This window comes from Gorilla gorilla, chromosome 21 (assembly GCF_029281585.2).
Source record: "Gorilla gorilla gorilla isolate KB3781 chromosome 21, NHGRI_mGorGor1-v2.1_pri, whole genome shotgun sequence".
NCBI lineage: Eukaryota > Metazoa > Chordata > Mammalia > Primates > Hominidae > Gorilla > Gorilla gorilla.
Genome location: NC_073245.2, coordinates 22,896,766 through 22,920,414, shown reverse-complemented (window position 1 = coordinate 22,920,414; position 23,649 = coordinate 22,896,766). Strand labels below are relative to the sequence as shown.

Sequence of the window (23,649 nt, the reverse complement as noted above, 5' to 3'; positions counted from 1 at the left end):
TATGTCTATATCTATACCTATCTATATACCATGGAATACTACTCAGACATAAAAATGAACAAAATAATGGCATTCACAGCAACCTGGATGAAACTGGAAACCATTATTTTAAGTGCAGTAACTCAGGAATGGAAAACCAAACATCAGATATTCTCAATCATAAGTGGAAGCTAAGCTATGAGGATGCAAACACGTAAGAATGATACAACAGACTTTGGGGACTTGGGGGACAGGGTGGGAGGGGGTGAGGGATAAAAGACTACACAATGGATACAGTGTACACTGCTCGGGTGATGGATGCACCAAAATCTCAGAAATCACCACTAAAGAAACTTAGTTATGTAACCAAACACCACTTGTCCCCCAAAAACCTATTGAAGTAAAGAAAAAAAACCACAATGAAATACCATCTCACACTAGGCAAAATGGCTGTTACTAAAAAGTCAAAAAATAACAGATGCTGAGGAGGTTGCAGAGAAAAGGGAATGCTTATACACTGTTGGTGGAAGTGTAAATTGGCCCAACCATTGTGGCGATTCCTCAAAGGGCTAAAACCAGAACCACTATTAGGCCAAGCAATCTCATTATTGGGTATATACCCAAAGGAATATAAATTGTTCCATTATAAAGACACATGCATGCATATTTCACCACAGCAGTATTCACAATAGCCAAGATATGGAATCAACTTAAATACCCTTCAGTGATAGACTGGATAAAGAAAATGTGGTATGTATACACCATGGAATATGATGCAGCCATAAAAAGAATGAGACCATGTCTTTCACAGGAACATAGATGGAGCTGGAGGCCATTATCCTTAGCAAACTAATAGGTATAGAAAACCAAATTCTGCATGTTCTCATGTAAAAGAGGGAGCTAAATGATGAGAACACATTGACACAAAGAGGGGAACAATAGACACTGGGGCCTACCTGAGGGTGAAGGGTTGGAGGAGGGAGAGGAGCAGAAAAATATAACTATTGGGTACTAGGTTTAGTACCTGGGCTAAGAAATAACCTGTACAATAAACCCCCATGACACAAGTTTACCTATATAATAGACATGCACATGTACCCCTGAACCTAAAATAAAATTAAAAAAAAAATAATACATTACACCCATCATAGAAGAGTGAATGGTGGAGGTGATCATTTATTTTGGACTTTTATTACTGGTTCCATTCAAACCTAGAAATGCAGCTCATTTCTGTCCTGGACATTCACTGTCTTTGTTCCTACTAATAGCTACCTGTATTTCCAATTCTGACTATGTAGTTTTAACCAGGAGGCCAAAGGCACATGGCAGCTCTAAATGATTGAAACGGATGATTTGAGAGTCTGTCGTAGCCTACTGGAAGAGGGAGTTTATACTTTTTCAAGGAAGTTTTTTGTTTGTATAAATTTCCACAGAGATTATTTAAAACTAGTTATTTAGAAAGTTTTCAGGCCCATTTACCAGATACCACTTTGTATCAAATGCAGGAGTAGTAAAGGGAATTTTTTCAAAAGGAAAGAATGAAAGAAAAAAAGAGGACTCTAGAATCAGACAGACTTGTGTTTCTGTCTCACTCACTCATTCTAAGACCCTGAACGAGTTTCTGAATACTTTCTGAGCTCAAATTTTCCTCATTTATCAAGTGAAGGTGATAGCAACTTCACTGTCTTGTGACAATTAGATGAAAAAAAGTAAGTACTCAAAATAGGTTAGAGTTTTCCTCTTTTCTCTAGTACTGCACACTGATCTACAAGTCCAACTTCGTTCTTTCTAATAACTGTTATCAGTGTAAAATGTAAAAGATGTTGAGGAGGACATTCATCATCGCTCCATCTTGATGACAATGAACCAAACCTAAGGACAAAGTGAGTTAAATGCCAACCTTCTAAAAAGGGCTGCAAACCACTGGGTCCAGTCCCTGCCTTGGGCTGGCCACGAGGAGACACATCCTCTGTACTATCCCTAAAGGTCTGTGCAGTCCCCTTCCCAGCATGTGAAAGAATAGAGAGAAGTGGGGGGTTCACAGGAAGTGTGAGTTTCAACCTGATGAAGCAAGAGTTCATGACAAAGATGCCTTCTCATCTCTAAAGCCACGTGATGGGAATCCCTCATAAGGCTGGGGGTGCCTGGGAAAAGGAAAGGTAGGATCTCATTCCCAAATGGACATCTCCGAAGGCACGCAGGATTACTCACCTGCCCCAGAGCATAACTGAGGAGGGGGAGAAAGGACGGGACAGGAGAGAGAGCAAGGACCAATGGTGGAGATCCGTGTACACCCACACTTGGAATGCAGTTCCCTGGGTGGTGTCACAGAAAGGAGCCAGTTTTGGGTTATCTTGTGAAATCTTCACTGAAGATGGCTGAGAACAGGCATGAAGAGCTCCCAGGGCAAGCAGCTGCTGTGGTCTCTGTACCTAATCCTGAGGGGTCGTGAGCTTCTCAAACTTTCTCTTGGTCATAAAAGTGAAAAAATGTAGTTGTTTCAAGGGCCAGGAAAATTCAAAATGACTAAGCTTAGGCTGACATCTTGTGGCTCAGCCTGAAATAGGTGCTTCACTAAGAAATTGTTTGTCAAGACTGGCAAAGGGAGGTGGCCTGCGAACAGAGAAAAAGACATAAAAACCCACTTATTATTTTGGACAATATGATGCTATCCTTTAATGTATTTTAAAGGATATCTGTGAGAAAGAGAATATTTAACTACAGATTTAAATTTATTTTTGGCTAATACACATGGCCTAGACAATTATTGAAAAAACGACTTATTCTGCTTCCAATCCATTTCTAGCATGAGAGGTCCCCTTTCCTTTGCTGTCCAGTGGTCTACAAGCTGACCCCTCTGTGATGTCAGCAGGTATTCTGAGAACACTGAGGAGTGCTGGAATGTTCCATGTGCCCATCTGTGCCCTCAACACATCATGCTCCAGACTGAGGCACCATCTATCTCCTTCTTCAGGTCTGTGACCCCTCCTTTTTTTTTCTTTCTTTCTTTTTTTTTTTTTTTTTTTTTTGAGATAGATTCCCATCACCCAGGCTGGAGTGGAGTGGTACGATCTTGGCTCACTGTGCCTCCCAGGTTCAAGCAATTCTCCTGCCTCAGCCTCCTGAGTAGCTGGGGTTACAGGCATGCACCACCTCACCAGGTAATTTTGTATTTTTAGTAGAGCCAGGGTTTCACCATGTTGGCCAGGCTGGTCTCGAACTCCTGGCCTCAAGTGATCTGACCACTTTGGCCTCCCAAAATGCTGCGATTACAGGTGTGAGCCACTGCTCCTGGGCCTTCTGACCCCTTCTTTACAACATAATTATTTGCCAGGTCTGACCCACAGACCCTGGCTGAATGACAGATGAACAAATGCACTCAGACACAGGTATCCAGTGAAAGAGTGGGCTAGGAGAGTGGGCTAGGAGACCAGGGCCACCCACAGACCCCAAAGAGGGTACTGTAAAGAGTCAGCAGCTGTGGCCCTGACCAGCTGGCACTGCGGGCATTTATTCAGTATAGATTTAATGACAAAGGCCTTGAGTCAATACACTTGTGGGTAATTGCGTGTGGATGATTAAAGGCCAGGTTTCTGGAGATATGAGTAAACAACCTATTCCGATAAACTCTCCTGCATTCCTTTGTACCTACCTCTCGCCCTTTGCCCCAGGGTAAGAACTGCTCATTCTTCCCCGAAGCTTTGCAAAACCCCCATGGCCTTCCAAGAAGGTTTGCGTTTTTCCTACAGTTTCTCCCACCACCCTGACCAATCTCCTACAATTATTCTCTCTGGTCTGTTTTGCCAAAGATTGTGGATAAGAAGATTCCTTTAAGCACAATTCCAAAATGGCTATGAATTAGACACTGCTGGTACTTGAAAATAACATAAGGAATGTAAGTACAATGTGCAAAACAGAAGCTCACAGATACAATCCCAGCTTCTCCTTGTTAAGAGAATTCCTCAGCTGCCATTTATCTCTGATTTCTCTTTGGGCACAGCTGCTAGAACACTGAAAACCTACTGTTTTTCACATTTGTGTCCCGAAAAGAGTCCAAGTTTTTAATGTTCTCCAGAGTGAAAGAGTCCCAAGTCCTGCCTCTGGTTATTGCCAGAGGAAGGAAAACATCACTTCGCACTTTTTATTAACCTCTGCAAGGATGCACCATCCACAACCGTGCCGTACGCATTTTAAGAACATTCTGATGCATTTGAATTTAGAGACTTTTGACAATATTCAGAGTTTCCCAAAGGATAATGGGCTCCTATTTGATTTACATCTTATGATGAAAGTGGTTCACAAAGAAGGTTCTTCTCAAAGCCGCGAGTCTAGCTCAAACTCCTAGTTTCAGTTTTTACTTTCAGACTTACATGAAAGGTATGTTTCAAAATGAAAGATTATTTTTTGATCTCACTGTATCACTATACACTGGTGGCAAATAGTTTAGCCTTTGTCAGCCTCCAAATGAAGACAGCAAAACTTACTTCATTTTGTGAGGATCAAATGAGATCATTTATGTGAAAACATCTTTAAACAATAAAGGATTATATAAACATGAATGTCTGCTGACTTTTTAAAAAAATCTTCTTAACTCAATGCTTCTGAAGCTAGTAAATTAGAGTTCTTTAGTTACAATGCATGGTTCTGCATAAATGCAGGAATATTGGGTGAAATGCTAAAATTACTCTTCATGCAACTTACTACTTTATTTGTGTATGTTGGGATTAATATTTTGAGACATATTGACACATTTTTCTCTTTTCTGTTTTTAACTATATTGCCTTCTGCATAGTCAGCCTGAAGCATCCATTGCCTTGGGAAGATTGGTGAAGTGGAGAGTAGGGGATGGGAGGATGAAGAGACATTAGAATTGCTATAGCAGAAATCCAAAGAGAACAACATGACTTGCAAAATTGTTGTTGTTTAATAAGAATCTTGAGAGTCAGCCTCTATTATGAGAGAAAAGATTTTCTAAGGTTCCTGTAGGCCCCATTGAGCAGACTAAGAGTTGCACCTACAGGCTGAGATCACAGGATTTCTTCTACAGCAAAGAAGACCCCTCCTGTCTAGGACCACTAAGAGAGGAGTGGTTGGATATGCAGTGGAAGAAAGAAAAGCTCAGTGGGATAGGATAGGCTATAATACAATACAGATGAGAGCCAAGCCTGAAGATCATCACTTTACATATCCAAAGTCAGAAGAGGAAGGAAGGCAGATATTGGAGGGAGTGAACATGTCAGTTCTTAAAGTTCTTACCCCCAGGAATGTGGCAGGTTAAGTTCATCCAGAGAGGTATAGAGTAGCCCCAGATTACTGGGGCTGCAGCCTGTTTCTTGGGCTTCTGCATAGACTCTAAGGAAGGAAGACTCTGCAGGTGGCCACTTTTAATATGGTGATGGGCAATGGTGCTCCTACAGTGGCCAAAGACTGATGTAATGGTGAGACGCATGGTCAGACGTGTGTCTGATATCACTTTCAAGACCTATTTCCCATTTGGGATCCTGGGAGGAGAAAATGTCACAGTGATAAAGGCATAAGAAGAGAGGGCTTGACACTGAATGTCCTCAAGCTATCCTTAGTTCACATATGACATGAATGGGATCCAGATATACCCACATGTTCTTAAAGAGGGGAAATAGAAATAATGGTGAGAATGGTCAAGGATGTTGCAGAAAGGTTATCATGGTGGGGAAAGAAGCACCATCTTGGAATCATCTGGGTTAGGATTAGGAACTTGTACTGAGAGAGATTCACAGCATCATTTGGAGCTAATGTATTGATGGGGGCCCAGTCAAGAGAAAGAACTGGGTTCTGTTCAGCTGTGCATTACCTGAGTGACAGCTACCAGCAGCTGGTGAAAGCAGGGTGTGCTTGACTCTTGTCCTAGGACCAGCATGAACTCTGATGCAGCTCTGAGATGCTCCTCCCCCATTCCCTGACCATGAGATGCTTGTGCCCCACACCCTCCATGTCCAAATGCCCAGATGCTCTCCTGCTGAGGGCAGAGAAGGGAAAGAGTGGCACAGCCTGACAGACTGGGTGTTTTACATAATGAATAGTTTATGCATGATTAAGATATTAAATCAGACCTAGGTTACTAGACTGGATTATGTCAATTACTCCCACTCTAAGATATAGTAACAGAGAGATGGCAGGGGGGTGGTGGTTTTGCTGTGCTGAGATGTTCTATTTCTTGCTCTGAGTGCTGACTCCCTGTCTTTATTTTGTGAAAAATCACGGAGATGTATATTTAAGACATTTGCACAGTCCTTTAAATATGTTAGGCTTCAACCGAAAGGTTTGAGAATTCTAATGCCTCTGAACCTACTTGTACATTCACAAGGACATACACATATAACCCAGCAGATGGCACTTATGAGAAGCCAAAAGTCCATTTTAGAGAAATAAAGAGCTGTCTTTTCTCCACACATTTGAGTGCAATGTGAGTAAATGTGTGACTTGACTTCCTGAGCTTTTGCTAAAGAAAGTGGGTCAAAAATCTGTGAACCTAGAAGACTCTCCAAATGCAGTGGCAATGATGCCATAAGGAAGAGTTCAGGCTCATTTTATATATAATACTCTCCAAGTAGTAAGTGCTCTAGAATCAACTTCAGATGACAGAAATTAGAGATTTAGTCATTATTGTATCTGTATATTATAACTACCAGTGTGTCAGAAATTGAAACACAACTTTTATATTTTATCATCATTTTTATATATTTTTAGATATAGCACATACTTTCAAATATTCTTGGAGGCCTTAAATTAACTTTAGCTAAAATCTTCCCTGAACTGGCAGTAGTCTTATAATGCAGCAAGGTATGGTGGGAAGAAGAAAACAGAAAGAAGAAAGTGGGTCAAGTCCATACCTCTTGGTGTGACATTAGTTGAACTATGTAACCTCTCAGGATGCTTCTTCACCATTGAAATAATCCTAACATCTGCACACCCGGCAGCCTTGTGGTGAGAACAAAGGAGATGCTGTGTGCCTAAGTCCTTTGCAAACTGCATTCACAGGACGCCTCTTGATCATTGCAAATCTGTCTTGAGAACTGAAAGGCAGAACACGTCCATCCTCTGCAGCTTTGTATTTCTAGAGCTTTTGTGCCCTGCTAGGTCATTAAAGGAGGCAGTATTAAAATTCAATTGGCCCCTGATTAATTGTGCTTCATAATCTGTCACATGAAGTGATGTATGTATAAAATAGCTTGTGCAACATGGAAGTCAGCTGCTTTGTGGGTTAGGATACAAAGTGGGAGTTGCAGAACCCTTTCTTTATATTTAGCCCTGCACAACTGTAGCTGACACTGCTGGTGCCCATCCACCCTCCCTCCCCTCACTTCAGTGTATACTCATAGATTCCAGCTGCCAATGCCTATATCACTGTGCCTGGGGGCTTTCTCTGGTGAGCAAGCCTGGCTGAGCCTGCTCATGGACAGTGCTGAAAGTGTCAAAATGAATACCCCTAGAAGCAGCAGTCAATGAGTATCCCAGCTCTCTTACCCCCAGAGAGGGAAGCCCTTTGAGGCATCTGTTCTGCACTAACTCCCAGAATTCTCTGATGGGACTGAGTCCCAGTCACTCCAGTGCTGGCTGGATTTTATTATCATTATGGTTGATTTCCCTTCTGTGTCTCACTTCCTCACTGTCCTACTTGTGTTTCCTTTGCCTCAGAGATATGCTAATTGTCCTCAAATCCCTGCATCAGGGTCTGCCTCTGGGGGATGCCAAACTAAGACAACAACCAGCAATATTAGCTTTAATTTTTGACTCTTGAAGTTGGATTTGTTGCCTCACTTGTGGGCTTCCTTAGGTTCAGAAATCTTCCTTCCCACTGCTATGGTTTGAATGTCCCCTCCAAAACTCCTGTTGAAATTTAACTGACATTGTGATGCAATTAACAGGTGGGACCATTAGGAGGTGACTAGATCATGAAAACTTTGCCCCTATGAATGGGTTAATGCTTACTATTGCAGGAGTGGGTTAGTTATCTCAGTCTGATCTCCCTTTTCTCTCTCTGTCCCTTACCATGTGTTGCCTTCTGCCATGCTGTGATACAGCAGAAAGGCCCTCACTGTGTAGCCCCTAGATGTTGGATTTCCCCGCCTCCGGAACCAGGAGCCAAATAAGCTTCTGTTCTTTATAAATTACCCAGTCTGGTACTGTTTTACAACAGCAGAAAATGGACTAAGCTAAGCCATCCACCCTTCATGCCCTACCCTTCATGCTCCTTAAAAAAACTGAGATTTCCTATATACGCTAATTTATTAGGGAGGAATGAGACATTTTAAGACCTGTTCAATTGCTGTCTTTCTCATTGATTCACTCTCTGTTTTTTTCTCTCCCTTGTTTTTAGCACTTCACATACCTTCCCTATTCTTTTATGTATCTCTGGACCTCAACCTCCCACTCCATGTGAAAAGAAGACAAGTATCAAATAATGCTTCCAGAAACTTATCACAGGATAAACACACTCTTGAATAATAGTATGCCTCTCAAAATCATTTTTTTGAAACTAAAATATATAATGACTTCAGACATTGACTTCTGAGTACATCATGAGCTGAAGTTCTGTTAGTTGGCATAGTCTTTAATGGAAGAGTCTCTTCTCGAGTCACGTGTTACAGTCTAAGATCTCAGGTAATTTAGGAGAGCTCAGACACAGATCTCCTAATGGAGAATAGACACAATGGCTTTATTAACACATAGACAAAGGGAAATGCATTTTCTAAATGAGCTACTCTTTTTTTTCTTCTCTTTCATTTGAATATCATGGCAAATGTCAACTTTCGAGTAGTTTCATGGGGGAATAAGGACTGGCTTATAATCACTAAATCACTTGGAAACTGATCCCTCCATAACCAAGCATCCAACATGAAATATGTTTCCTTTGTTTTAGGAAAGAGGAAGAGAATACATTCCCTCCCTGAGCTGAGGGGATTTAACCAATAACAGTGACACCAAACCTGGGTGTCTCTTTATAACTCAAATGCCAGGAAGAGTTATTTATCTATTTATCTTTTAAATTTTGTCCACTAAGTAATCCAGATTGATGTTTGAAGAACTCAGAGACCTTTTCAAACTCAGTGGGACTGAGAAACAAAATAAGGAATCTTTTGTTGCTGCTGTTGATGTTTTCTCCAGAATTAGAGAATCAGAAGGGGTGGTTCATGGCCTTGTAAAGCTTCTTCTATAAAATTCAACAGAGGATCAGAACTTTCAGAGTTCTTAAATTCTCCCTTTGAGGATTAGGGGGTAGTAGTTTATAGAGGTGATAGTACCTCTAAGTTTTCAGTAGGGAAAGGCATTTCCCATAAAACCATAGGGAGTGTGACTAAAATATAGTTTTGTTGTTGTGAGCGTATCTTAAAATTTTATGGCCTGATTTTTTATTTCTTTGCAAAACCGGTCTTACCCTTTTACTTAGTCAAGCATGTTTGCATAACTCCCTTACAAAAATGCCAGAGTTTCTGAAATCTGCTGAACACAGAGGGTCTCTTTGATGAGGAGGGAATCAGCTGTCCCTGTGGTATAAAGCCCACTTCCCGCACTGTGGGAATTTCCATTTGGTGGGACTTTAAGGTCCCTATGTGCTTCAAGTGTTAATATTGGTTAGTGGAAAATGGCATTTCCCACAGCCTCCATGGGCTGGAAAGTTTTATTTTCATTTGATGTGACCATGGTTGTAAAGATCCTTAATCTCCTGTCTTCGTAATTTCAGTATATCTCTCCCTCAATCAGGCATGCATAATAAACATTCTTTCCTTTTATGGGACATGCAAGAAAATTAATACATGCTGGAGAAAAGTGAACATTTTAGGTTTTAAAAAAGTGCTGAGCTTTCTCTGTGCTATTTCCCAACTAAAGGAGGTAAAAACTGCTCCTTTATGACCCACAACTAAAAGGAAAACGTGAAAGTATTCAGAGCACACACAGCACTCACTGAGAAATTATAATGTTCAAGCTGGGAAAGCATTGAATGAGGTGATGGGATTTTCTATCCTCGGATTTTTCATTCAGACTTTTCCTGTTAGTGTGTTCAGTAGCCCCTTAAGCATTGAGAAAACAAAGACTTTGTAGTTGTATGCCTTCACTCCTTGCACAGGCATGTGCCAGGTGATTAATAATGTTTTGGACTCTCTTAAGGGTATTTTACTGTGTTCTCATCTCCCAAACTTTGTGATCTCCTTCCTTTTCCACCATGCCTAACAAAGAATTTATTTTGATATCTCTGTCTTTCTCTCTTTTCTGAGCATTTACACAAATAATACATGAATATATATTATTTATCTTTATAAATGTTTTCAAACAAATTTTGAAAACCTGACATGATCAAGTGCTACAAGAATACATATTAATATTTATATACCACTAATGAGAGTGGAAACTGTTTGAAACCATTGAAGAATTATTTGATATATTTGGTAAAATTGAAAATTTGCATATCATCCAGCAATTAATTGCCCACTTATGTTTTCTATATCTGTAAAATGGTGATAATAATTTTATCTCTCTCACAGCATTGATGTAAGGATAAAGTGATTTGATATATGTAAAATACTTAGAAGTAACATTTTTAGCTCTTAATAAGTTGCAGATTTTATCAGTAGTAGTAGTATAAATGTTGTTATTATTAATTTCCAACGTTAGAGAAACTCTTGCAATGTCCACAAAGAGACTTGTATATGAATGTTCATAAAAATGTTGTTTGTAATAGGAATAAAAATGTGCAAAGAACCTAAATATTAATCAAAAGTGAAATGGATGAAAATATCATGTTATATTCATACAATGAAATACTAAACAACAGCCACATGTATCAGTAAGGCTAAACTTCAAAAATGTAATATTAATGAAATAATTTGCAAAAGAATATCCAAATTATGATACCAGTTACATAAAGACCATAAGTTTCTAAACAATACTATATATTTTAAGGGATGAATATATATAAAGAAAAGTATAAAGAGACACATAGGAATTATAACTCCAAAGTCAAGGTAGTTGTTATCTCTAGCTGGGAGAAAGAGCTATATAATCAAGGGTAAGACCACATGGGACTTCAAATGGATTGAAAATGTTTTATTTCTCAAGATGCATAACATGTAAATATGTTTTCATTGTATCATTCATGTCTTTCAGTAAATATTAGATATTGCACAACAAAAGAAAGCAACAAATATCAAGAATGAAGAATAAATAGCAAATTCGTGAATCAGCTTTTACTTATGCATTTTTTGGAAAAAATAGTTATTTGTTAACTTGGAAAGTCCCTTTGACTGCCATACAAGAAGGTTTATATAATGATGTCTTGATTCCATTTAAATCCTTGTTAGGGAATTGAAGATAAGCAAAAACCAAAAGCCATGAGAAAATTCATATAGCAAGTACTTAGTAGGGCTGCCCACAGGGTTAAAGAAGACAAGATAGTTTACCTGAAGCTAATGTCACCAACTGAGCATAAATAAGACTCCAGTGAAGCTAGTCATTCATTATTTGTTGTGCACCCTTGCAGCCCTCCAGACCCACACCCTGTGGCCCCTGTGCAGGTCTCTAAGTGTGGTAACTCGCTGCTCATTTATGTCTGGACTTTTTCATGCTGCTGTCCAGACGCTCATTACCAAATGCCCACGGCAGTACTTTTTCTTACATTTAAAGTTTCCAGAGGACTGAGATTCAATGGAAAGCACCCATCACAGACCACTCATTCATCCAACAGACATTTAATGAGTGTCTACTATATGCCTAGCACCATATTAGGCACTGATGTAACAGTTGTAAATTTAATCTATTATAAACTTCCCCGTAACGAGACTCTGCTGCTTAGACCAAGACATAAGATGAAGAATGATAATTCTCTGAAAGGCTGTTATTTAATGAGAGCTTAGGGACCTCTATCTCCACCAGTCCTGCTTTAATCTCAAAGTGCTTTTGGCAGCTATATGTTCAAATGTTTCTCTTAAAAGCCTGGAGCCTTTCACAATAATCTATAATATAGAAAACAATTGCCATACATAATTAATATTAAAAAATGACACATGGTTCATAACAAAGAGTGAGAAATACTACTTACTGAGCTCAGCTTCTTTTTCCACTCAGCATTAGTTACGGGACTGATTTTAAAAGCTGGCTTACTGTCAGAGACACTATGATTTAATTGTTTGAGCCTGTAAAATCCAGGGGAGCTAATGTGGAGCTTGTTGAAGGAGCATTTCCAATGAGTGACTGGGGTCTGCCAGAGCAAAGGCCCTTTTCCATGACCACAGGTGGAGTTTCTGGAATGGAAAGTTGCCTTAGGAAACTCTCTGCAGTCATGGTAAAAATTCACTTGTTTTTTGTTTTCCTGCCATCGACTCAAATTTCCCTCAGTAAGAATGGCAGCAGAAAAGGATTTTGAAAAACTAGAATATGGAAGTTGTAATGGACCATCCAGTGCAGGGGTCCATGACTTTCTGTGAAGGGTCAGATAGTAAGTATACTTATAAGTTTCCAATATTGGATTTATATACTTATAAACAAGTTTACAACTAAACATAAATAAGTTAACATTGATTCCCTAACTTGCTTAAAATACAAAATTATATGTATAAATGGTATTCAACTGAACGAAATGACAATAATGGATGTCTTTTTAAAATTTTTTATTTCCACAGGTTTTTGGAGAAGAGGTGGTATTTGGTTACACAAGTAAGTTCTTTAGTGGTCATCTGTGAGATTTTGGTGCATGCATCTTCCAATCTGCAGTCTACTATCCCTCATCCCTGTCCCATCCTTTCCCCTTGTGTCCCCAAAGTCCACTGTATCATTCTTATGCCTTTGCATCCTCATAGCTTAGCTCCATTTATGAGTGGGAGCTCATAACTGATGTTTGGTTTTCCATTTCTGAGTTACTTCATTTAGAATAATGGTCTCCAATCTCATCCAGTTTGCTGTGAATGCCATTAATTCATTCCTTTTTATGGCTTAGTAGTATTCCATTATATATATATATATATATAACAGTATCTTTATCCACTTGTTGATTGATGGGTATCTGGGTTGGTTCCACATTTTTGAAATTGCAATTGTGCTGCTATAAACATGCGTAAGCAAGTATCTTTTTTGTATGCATGCACTCTAAGGAAGGAAGACTCTGCAGGTGGCCACTTTTAATATGGTGATGGGCAATGGTGCTCCTACAGTGGCCAAAGACTGATGTAATGGTGAGACGCATGGTCAGACGTGTGTCTGATATCACTTTCAAGACCTATTTCCCATTTGGGATCCTGGGAGGAGAAAATGTCACAGCGATAAAGGCATAAGAAGAGAGGGCTTGACACTGAATGTCCTCAAGCTATCCTCAGTTCACATATGACATGAATGGGATCCAGATATACCCACATGTTCTTAAAGAGGGGAAATAGAAATAATGGTGAGAATGGTCAAGGATGTTGCAGAAAGGTTATCATGGTGGGGAAAGAAGCACCATCTTGGAATCATCTGGGTTAGGATTATGACCTTGTATTGAGAGAGATTCACAGCATCATTCAGAACTAATGTATTGATGGGGACCTAGGCAAGAGAGAGAACTGGGTTCTGTTCAGCTGTGCATTACCTGAGTGACAGCTACCAGTAGCTGGTGAACGCAGGGTGTGCTTGACTCTTGTCCTAGGACCAGCATGAACTCTGATGTGGTCTGTGGACCACTAATACATGGTGAATACTTACCCACTGGCCTGGGATATGATTAATACAATGGTTGAGATCAAGTGTTTCAAAACTTTTAGTGCAATTTGGCTGTGTCACAGCAAATGGAATTGCTTTATTGAATGGGATACAGAGCAGGAGACATGTTGTCAAATTCATGTGGTGAGTTACAAATGGAAGGAGCTATGTAATTGTTCAGCACAGTAGGGCCATGTTCTGGAATAATTAGCCAGACTTAGAAGCTTGAGAAATTCTTGTTATTTGTATAAAAGCAAAAAATCTAGTTGAACTAAACATTGTGATTACAGAAATAGTAAAACATATGCATCCCATAAATGGTAATAATTTTAATTCAAAATTTTTTGTAGACAAGAATGTGGAAGCTGGTTAAAAACAACTGTTAATGTATGTGGAGGTACATTGTCATTGAGGGGAAAGATTTGGTGGAGAATATTTGAACTATGGAATGAACTCAGTGTTTCCAAGTTAAGCAACCAATTTGATACTGACCTAATATGGAATAGGACAACCAGTCTTTCTCATTTGTCTAATATTTTTAGTCATTTCAATTGTCTTAATATTGCTTTGCGAAGAAAAAATTCAACATGTTTTTCCATGGCTGATGAGGTCGAAGAGCAAAATCCCAAGTTAGAAGCTTGGAATAATACCGTTTCTGCAGAAAAGTTCCATGACTTAATGACACATATTAATAAAGTAGTTGGTGGTCTTGATATTGGACATCTGCCAAAATTTATCATCAAAAGCCTTACAAATTTATATAACACTTTGATGTTTTTCTGTCAAAAGAAGGTCCATGACTAATATTCATATATCCAGATCTCATTCCTTTCATTGAAAGATAATTTAGATATCATCTTAACCTCAGTTAGAATGACTATTATTAAAAAGACAAAAAATATCAGATGCTGTTGAGGATGTAGAGAAAAGAAAACATGTATACACTATTTTTGGGAATATAAATGAGTAAAAACTAAAAATACAACTACCCATATTATGCAGAAATTGCACTACTTGGTACTTATCTAAAGGAAATAAAATCAATATTTCAATAAGATATCTGCACCCCCATGTTTATTGCAGCATTATTCACAGTAGCAAAGATATGGAATCAACCTAAGTGTTCATCAATAAACCAATGGATAAAGAAAATGTAATGTCTATACACAAAGGGATATAATTCAGCCATAAAAAGCATAAATCATGTCATTTGCAGCAGCATGAATGGAACTGGAGGTCACTATGTTAAGTGAAGTAGGCCAGGCACAGAAAGACAAATATTGCATGTCATCACATATACGTGGAAGCTAACAAAATTAATCTCATGGAAGTAGCGAATAGATTGATTGATATCAGAGGCTGAGAAGAGTGTGTGTGGCAAGGGTGCAGGGAGATGAACAGAAGTTAGTTAATGAGCACAATCATACAGTTAGATAAAAGGAATAGGTTCTAATGTTCAATAGCAGAGTAGAGTGATTATAGTTAACAATGTATTGCATATTTCAAAAATCACATGAAGACTTGAAATGATAAACATGGAATATCACAAATACTTGAGGTAATGGTTACCCTAAAGACCCTGACTGGACCATTACATATTCTATGCATGTAAGAAAATATCACACTAGTTCCATAAATATGTTAAATATTAATTACAAATTACAGTTTTAAAAATGTTTATTTTTAATTGTAATTGTACAGGAAAATTATGTAACTGATTCTTGCTGAAGGATTGAAGATACATTTTGAAAACACATCACTTGTTTCATTTTGGATTAAGGCTAAAAAAATTATTGTCATGAGATTGCTGAAATGGCTCAAAAACTCAATTCTTATTTCAGTCAAAATTTTACTTCAAATATAGTTATTGAAGGACAAAAGTGACAATAACAGTAGCAATTTTCTCTATCAACCACTTGTGAGATATACATATATATACATATACATATACATACTTTTTTATCCATGGTTGTTGGCTCATAACTTTCATAGTCTTCTGTCGTAATGTTGGAGCGTTTTAAGTTTCAGGAGCAGGCCTCAGAAAATATAATCTCTCTTTCTGACCTTCCCTGTCCTCTCTAATCTTCCCCCACCTCTCTGATGATGGGCCATAAGATCCTCCTTTAAGAAAGGGTCCTTCTCTACTAAAAATACAAAAAGAAATTAGCTGGGCGTGGTGGTGGGCGCCTGTAGTCCCAGCTACTCGGGAGGCTGAGGCAGGAGAATGGCGTGAACCTGGGAGGCGGAGCTTGCAGTGAGCCAAGATCGCGCCACTGCACTCCAGCCTGGGCGACAGAGCGAGACTCCGTCTCAAAAAAAAAAAAAAAAAAGAAAAAAAAAAAGGGTCCTGCTATACCCTGGAGGAAGGAATGCTGCACGGAGATGCCAAAAAGAATCTGGATAGACAGAGGCCTTGCTGGGTTTCCCCACTTAGTCTATCAGCATTATAATAGATATTATAGATCATACCCTTTGATCCAATCACATTTCTACACATATGTCAATCATGCCTATCCAATGGAGTCCTCATAAAATGCCTAAGAGGACAGGGTGTGTAGAGCTTCTGGAGAGCTGAACATGTGGAGGCTGACAGGCAGGTGAAGGAGAACTTGTCCATGTGCCAGGAGGGTGACACACCCCAACTCCATGGGAACAGGAGCTCCTGCGCTCTTCCAGGCCTCACAGTATATATCTCTTCATCTGATTTTTCCTTTGGATCCTTTAAAACATCCTTTGTTATACATTGATTAACATGAGTATTTCCTTGTGTTCTGTGAACTGCTCTAGCAAATTAGTCAAACTCAAACAAGGGTTTGTGGGAAACACAACTTGAAGCCAGTCAGTGAGAAGTTCTGGAGGTGTGGAGTTTCAACTGGTTAGAAGAAGGGGGTGTTCTTGTGGGACTGAGCCCTCAACCTGTGGTTTCTGAGGCTATCCCCAGGTAGATAGTGTCAGAACTAAATTAAATTGGAGACACCTAGGTGGTTTCCACTGCAGAATCAATTGCTAGCTTGGGGTATGGAGAGAAACCTGCACATATTTGGTGGCCGAAGTCTTCTGTGTTGATTGTTGTTGTTGAGAGAAGAGAGGAAAAAGACAGCTTGAGTTGCTCTTTTCCACACTCATTCCCCAATGCACACATTCAGCAAACACCAAGTACAGTTTCTGAAATTATTTTTCTTCCATATATCTGTCCTGATATATGTATTTAAATTTAGTTTTACATTTTCTAAATTTATCAGTAAACACTTTTGACTTCTAATGTGTATAATTTTCGCATTTCCTCTTTTCAGTAATATTTTAAAATTTTTCTTTTACAAAAATATTTACTTGAAAGGACTGGAAATTTTAAAAATGGTCCTTAATACAGTTAGCTTTAGAAGCATCAGCCTAAATAACTTGAATAAACAACAGATCATGATAAGTGTTACAGTAAATGTAAAGACTAAAGCATCAAAGCCTAAAGACAGAGGGAAGACAACGCTACTTGCATGACTCTTGAAAAATGCACCAACTCGTTGTTGCTTTTCTCAGTTGACCCTCTAGACAAAGCCATGAGGTTGACAGAGATCACCAATCTTGAAGCTGTCTGACTCAAAGGCTTAAACATTTAGCACATGATAAGGAAGGGTAACACTTACTGAGGGCTCCTTGTGCTGCCAGTGTACAAAGCTGGGGGTCAGCTCTCCTTCTGGAAACTTCTTCCAAGTGGCCTATGCTTGCTTCCCTTAGGTGGTTTCTAGATATTCTCTTAATGCAAACACAACTTACTGAAGAGCAGACAGTTTTATTTATTATTTTAAAAATTTTTTATTTCCGTAGGTTATTGGGGGACAGGTGATGCTTGGTTACATGGGTAAGTTTTTTATTGGTGATTTCTGAGATTTTGGTGCACCTATCACATGAGAGCAGTGTACAATGCACCCAATTAGTAGTTTTTTCTCCCTCACCCTCTTCCCACCTTTTTCCCTTGAGTTCCTAAAGTCCATTGTGTCATTCTTATGCCTTTGTATCCTCATAGCTTAGCTCCCACTTATGAGTGAGAAAATGCGATGTTTGGTTTTCCATTCCTGACTTACTTCACTGAGAATAATAGTCTCCAATCTCTTTCAGTTTGCTTCAAATACCATTAATTCATTTCTTTTTATGGCTGAGTAGTATTCCATTGTGTGTGTGTATGTGCCACAGAAACTGTAGCATATATATATGTATATACACACATATATATATACACACATATCTATACACCACAGTTTCTTTATTCACTCATTGATTGATGGGCATTTGGATTGGTCCCACATTTTTACAATTGTGAATTGTGCTGTTATAAACATGCATGAGCAAGTATCTTTTTTGTATAATGGCTTCTTTTCTTCTGGGTAGATACTCAGTAATGGGATAGCTATATCAAACAGTAGTTCTACTTTTAGTTCCTTAAGGAATCTCCGTACTGTTTTTCATAGTGATTGTACTAGTTTACATTCCCACAAGCAGTGTAGAAGTGTTCCCTTTTCATTGCATCCATGCCAACATCTTTTTTTTTTTTAATTTTTTGATGATGGTCATTCTTGGAGGAGTGAAGTAGTATCACTTTGTGGTTTTGATTTGCATTTCCCTGATCATTAGTGATGTTGAGCATTTTTTATATGTTTGTTGGCCATTTGTATGTCTTCTTTTGAGAATTGTCTATGCATGTCCTTATCCCACTTTTTGATGGGATTGTTTGTTTACTTCTTGCTAATTTGTTTGAGTTCATTTTAGATTCTGGATATTAGTCCTTTGCCAGATGTATTGATTGTGAAGATTTTCTCCCACTCTGTCAGTTTTCTGTTTACTCTGCTGATTGTTCCTTTTGCTATGCAAAAGCTCTTTAGTTTAATCAAGTCCCAGTTGCTTATCTTTGTTTATATTGCATTTGCGTTTTGGTTCTTGGTCATGAAATCCTTGCCTAAGCTAATATCTAGAAGAGTTTTTCTGATGTCATCTGCTGGAATTTTTATAGTTTCACATCTTAGATTTAAGTCCTTGATCCATCTTGAGTTGATTTTTGTATAAGGTAAGAGATGATGATCCAGTTTCATTCTCCTACATGTGGCTTGCCAATTATCCCAGCACCATTTGTTGAATAGGGTGTCCTTTCCCCCACTTTATGTCTTTGTTTGCTTTGTCAAAGATCAGTTGGCTGTAAGTATTTGGGTTTATTTCTGGGTTCTCTGTTCTGTTCCATTGGTCCATGTGCCTAGCTTTATATCAGTACCATGATATTTTGGTGACTATGGCCTTATAGTATAGTTTGAAATCAGCTAATGTGATGCCTCCAGATTTGTTCTTTTTGCTTTGGTTATGTGGGCTCTTTTTTGCTTCCATATACATTTTAGAATTGATTTTGTAGTTCTGTGAAGAATGATGGTGGTATTTTGATGAGAATTGCATATACGTACAACAAATAGCACTATGAATGGAACAGTATCTCACATTTCAATACTAATATTTAATTTAGATGGCCTAAATGCTCCACTTAAAAGATAGAGAATTGCAGAATGGATAAGAATTCACCAGCTATTTGCTGCCTTCAAGAGACTCACCTCATCAGAGAAATGCAAATCAAAACCACAATGAGATACCATCTCACACCAGTTAGAATGGCAATCATTAAAAAGTCAGGAAACAACAGGTGCTGGAGAGGATGTGGAGAAATAGGAACACTTTTACACTGTTGGTGGGACCGTAAACTAGTTCAACCATTGTGGAAGTCAGTGTGGCAATTCCTCAGGGATCTAGAACTAGAAATACCATTTGACCCAGCCATCCCATTACTGGGTATATACCCAAAGGACTATAAATCATGCTGCTATAAAGACACATGCACACGTATGTTTGTTGCGGCACTATTCACAATAGCAAAGACTTGGAACCAACCCAAGTGTCCAACAATGATAGACTGGATTAAGAAAATGTGCACACCTGTAATCCCAGCACTTTGGGAGGCCGAGGCGGGCGGATCACGAGGTCAGGAGATCGAGACCATCCTGGCTAACACAGTGAAACCCCGTCTCTACTAAAAAATACAAAAAATTAGCCGGGCGTGGTGGCGGGCGCCTGTAGTCCCAGCTACGCGGGAGGCTGAGGCAGGAGAATGGCGTGAACCCGGGAGGCGGAGCTTGCAGTGAGCCGAGATCCCGCCACTGCACTCCAGCCTGGGCGACAGAGCGAGACTCCGTCTCAAAAAAAAAAAAAAAAAAAAAAAAATGTGGCACATATGCACCATGGAATACTATGCAGCCATAAAAAATGAGGAGTTCATGTCCTTTGTAGGGACATGGATGAAATTGGAAATCATCATTCTCAGTAAAGTATCGCAAGGACAAAAAAGCAAACACCACATGTTCTCACTCATAGGTGGGAACAGAACAATGAGAACACATGGACACAGGAAGGGGAACATCACACTCTGGGGACTGTTGTGGGGTAGGGGGAGGGGGGAGGGATAGCATTAGGAGACATACCTAATGCTAAATGACGAGTTAATGGGTGCAGCACACCAGCATGGCACATGTATACATATGTAACAAACCTGCACATTGTGCACATGTACCCTAAAACTTAAAGTATAATAATAATAATAAAAATTAAAAAATTAAAAAAAAGAGACTCACCTAACACTTAAGGACTCACATTAACTTAAGGTAAAGGGGTGGAAAAAGAGATTCCATGCAGATGGAGACCAAAAGCGAGCAAGAGTAGCTATTCTTATATCAGACAAAAGAAACTTTAAAGCAACAGCAGTTAAGAAAGACAAAGGGAGACATTATATAATGATAAAAGGCCTGTTCAACAGGAAAATATCACAATCCTAAATATATATGCACCTAACACTGGAGCTCCCAAGTTTATAAAACAATTACTACTAGATCTAACAAATGAAATAGACAGCAAAACAATAATAGTGGGGGACTTCAATACTCCACTGACGACACTCGACAGGTCATCAGGACAGAAAGTTAGCAAAGAAAGAATGGATTTAAACTATACCCTAGAACAAATGGACTTAACAGATATTTACAGAACATTCTACCCAACAACCACATAATATACATTATAATCATCAGCATATGGAACTTTCTCTAAGATAGACCATATGATAGGCCACAAAATGAGCCTCAGTAAATTTAAGGGAATTGAAATTATATAAAGTACTCTATCAGACCACAGTGGAATAAAACTGGAAATCCACTCCGAAAGCAGCCTTCAAAACCATGAAAATACATGGAAATTAAATAACCTGCTCCTAAATGATCATTGGGTCAAGTATGAAATCAAGATGGGAATTAAAAAATTCTTCAAACTGAATGCAAATAGTGACACAACCTATCAAAACCTCTGGGATACAGCAAAGGCAGTGCTAAGAGGAAAGTTCATAGCTCTAAATGCCAACATCAAAAAATCTGAAAGAGCATAAACGGACAACCTAAGTTCACACCTCAAAGAACTGGAGAAACAAGAACAAACCAAACCCAAACCCAGCAAGAAAAAGGAAATAAACAAGATCAGTGCAGAACTAAATGAAATTGAAATAACAATGAAACACAATACAAAAGATAAATGAAACAAAAAGCTTGTTCTTGAAACCAGCTTAATAAATAAAATAGATAAGTAAAATTGATTGAACATTAGTAAAATTAACCAAGAAGACAGAAAATCCCAATAAACTCAATCAGAAATGAAATGGGAGATATTACAACTGACACCACAGAAATACAAAAGATCATTCAAGGCTACAATGAATACTTTCATGCGCATGAACTAGAAAAGCTAGAGGAGGTGGATAACTCCTTGGAATGATATAACCCTCCTATCTTACAACAGGAAGAATTAGATACCCTGAACAGACCAATAACAAGCAGCGAGATTGAAATGGTAATTAAAAAAATGTTTTATATTTTAAATCCCTGTATGTACTTCTCTAATTTTTACTCCAAATATACAAGATATGTTAGTGTGTAGGAAGCAAGTGTAAGTTTGATGTTCACATAAGAAGCAGTATCCAAGGAGAGTACCATTGAATTGTGACCTTATGTGTCATTTATTGCATTAGGAGTGAGCCAATGTTTTACCCTTTGAGATGAGCAGATTGCTTGAGGGGAGTTAAAGTCCTTACATACGTCATCAGCAAACCATTTTCACGGACTGCTGGGCAGAATTTAGGCAGATCAGGGAAGTGATGACAATGGCTGGAAGAAGGGTAGAAAGGGAGAGACATAGGTGAGAATGACAGACATTCAGGAGGTGCATCAGTGGGAGCAAGATACGGCACCACAAAAAAAGACCCAGAGAATAATATACTGTAAAGCCATATTTACAATTTACGGACATGCAAAACTATTCAATATATTGTTTAAGAGTACAGAAAGTTGAAGTCAAGCTACAAAGAATAGCAATTGATAAATAAACATAAAATTCAGCATAATGGCTACCGAGGAGGTGGTTTTTTGATATAGGGGGTGGGGGCCCACAGAAGAAGGCTAAGGTAAATTCTGCTCTGTTTCTTAAGACAAATGATGGCTATGCTGGGATTCTTTAATTAATTATCTTTGTGCTTCGAGTACACATTTTATGCATTTCCTCTAGTGAGTCAGATATTTTATTTTATTATACTAAAATAGGAAAAGTAACTGGGCATAGAAACCTTAAGTTATACTGATCATTTTTGAGAGCCTGGGCTATAGTACTGAGCCCTTTCCTATAAGGCTCTTTCCTGTTTTTATTAAAAAAATAAAAAAATGTTTTTTAATAGGAAGTTCCTATAAAGAAAGAGCTGCTGCCTTGATCCCCAAGTTCAGATCCCAAATTTCAGAGACTCTTCCATCCATATCCACTTACCTAGGCTGCTCTTCCCTAAAGCCAAGCCACTCCACTCACCTGGGGGCTCCAGGCCTCCCTGTTCCTGCTCATCACAGCCTCACATCTTGGCTGTCAGTCCCTGAGCAGCCAGAAAGATCAGGAGTAGGGTGAACACAGCAGAGATGGCCAGGACAGTGGAGACTTGTTTACTGTCACCATTGGGAACCTCTGAAGGTGCTTTAAAAGGGTGGGGCCAAAAGCTGGGGGCAGAGTCAGAACAGCTGGGGCAGCAGTAAGTCTCTGACCCCTCCCTACCCAGTGATTTTGGGAAGTTTTTCTGCTTGGCTCCTCAGACCCAGCTTGCCCCTCTGTCCTGGAAATGAGCCTCAATTAATTTCTCCCAAGAAGGTGGGACATCTGGCTCCACTGGACAGATGGAGGTGAGATGGTTGAGAGGGAAGCAAGGGTGGAGGGAGTCAAGGGCTGCTGCTGGGTGTGTCTCTCTGGATCAGAGGCCACTTGAGAAGAACTTCCGGTGATAGAATCACAAGTGGGGTGGGGGAGCATTAGGTCACAATGGTCAGATTGTGACCCACATGGAGTGGAGGTGGGGATTGGCCAGCCAGGAAGAGGGGGCTGATAAAAGCCAGGTTACCAGGGAGTGAGCCCGGCAGAGAGGGGCTGGGCATGAAGGGATGGGGTGAAGGGATGGTGATTGGTGAAGGGATGGTGATTGGTGAAGGGATGGTGATTGGGTTCTGGCTCCTGCTCCAAGGCCCTTTCATGGAGACTTATTTCCCATGGTCCTCTCCTAAGGAAAGCCTCTCCACTCTCACCTGCATCCTGCCCTGAGTCTCAGGCTCTGACTACAGTCTATAGTCTACAGCTTCCCTCTCCCCATGTCCCAACCCCAGTTTTCTTAGTTCCTGGCTGCAAGGGTTTTAGATCCTCCACTCAATTTCCAAAAATTTCTCCTGGCACCAGCTTCTCTACCCAGCATTTTTAGCCTACCTGTCAATCCTCCGCTATATGTCCCATCGGTATGGAAGTCCAGATGACAGTCATAGATATGCTGCTTGTGTTTTCTGAATCACTATGTCAATGAGAAATGCGCCCTATCAGAGC

At 39.3% G+C, this 23,649-nt stretch overlaps 2 long non-coding RNA genes across 2 annotated transcripts; one reads left to right on the top strand and one right to left on the bottom strand.

Moving 5' to 3' along the window:
- Positions 1–2,833: 2,833 nt before the first annotated feature.
- Positions 2,834–4,534, top strand: LOC134757809 (uncharacterized). The gene is made up of 2 exons (XR_010132307.1): positions 2,834–2,953; positions 3,789–4,534. It is a non-coding gene; the product is annotated as an uncharacterized lncRNA (long non-coding RNA).
- A 17,203-nt stretch (positions 4,535–21,737) lies between these two features.
- LOC101134587 (uncharacterized) lies at positions 21,738–23,032 on the bottom strand. The gene is made up of 2 exons (XR_176939.5): positions 22,603–23,032; positions 21,738–21,914 (listed from the first exon to the last, which is right to left on the bottom strand). It is a non-coding gene; the product is annotated as an uncharacterized lncRNA (long non-coding RNA).
- Positions 23,033–23,649: the final 617 nt, after the last annotated feature.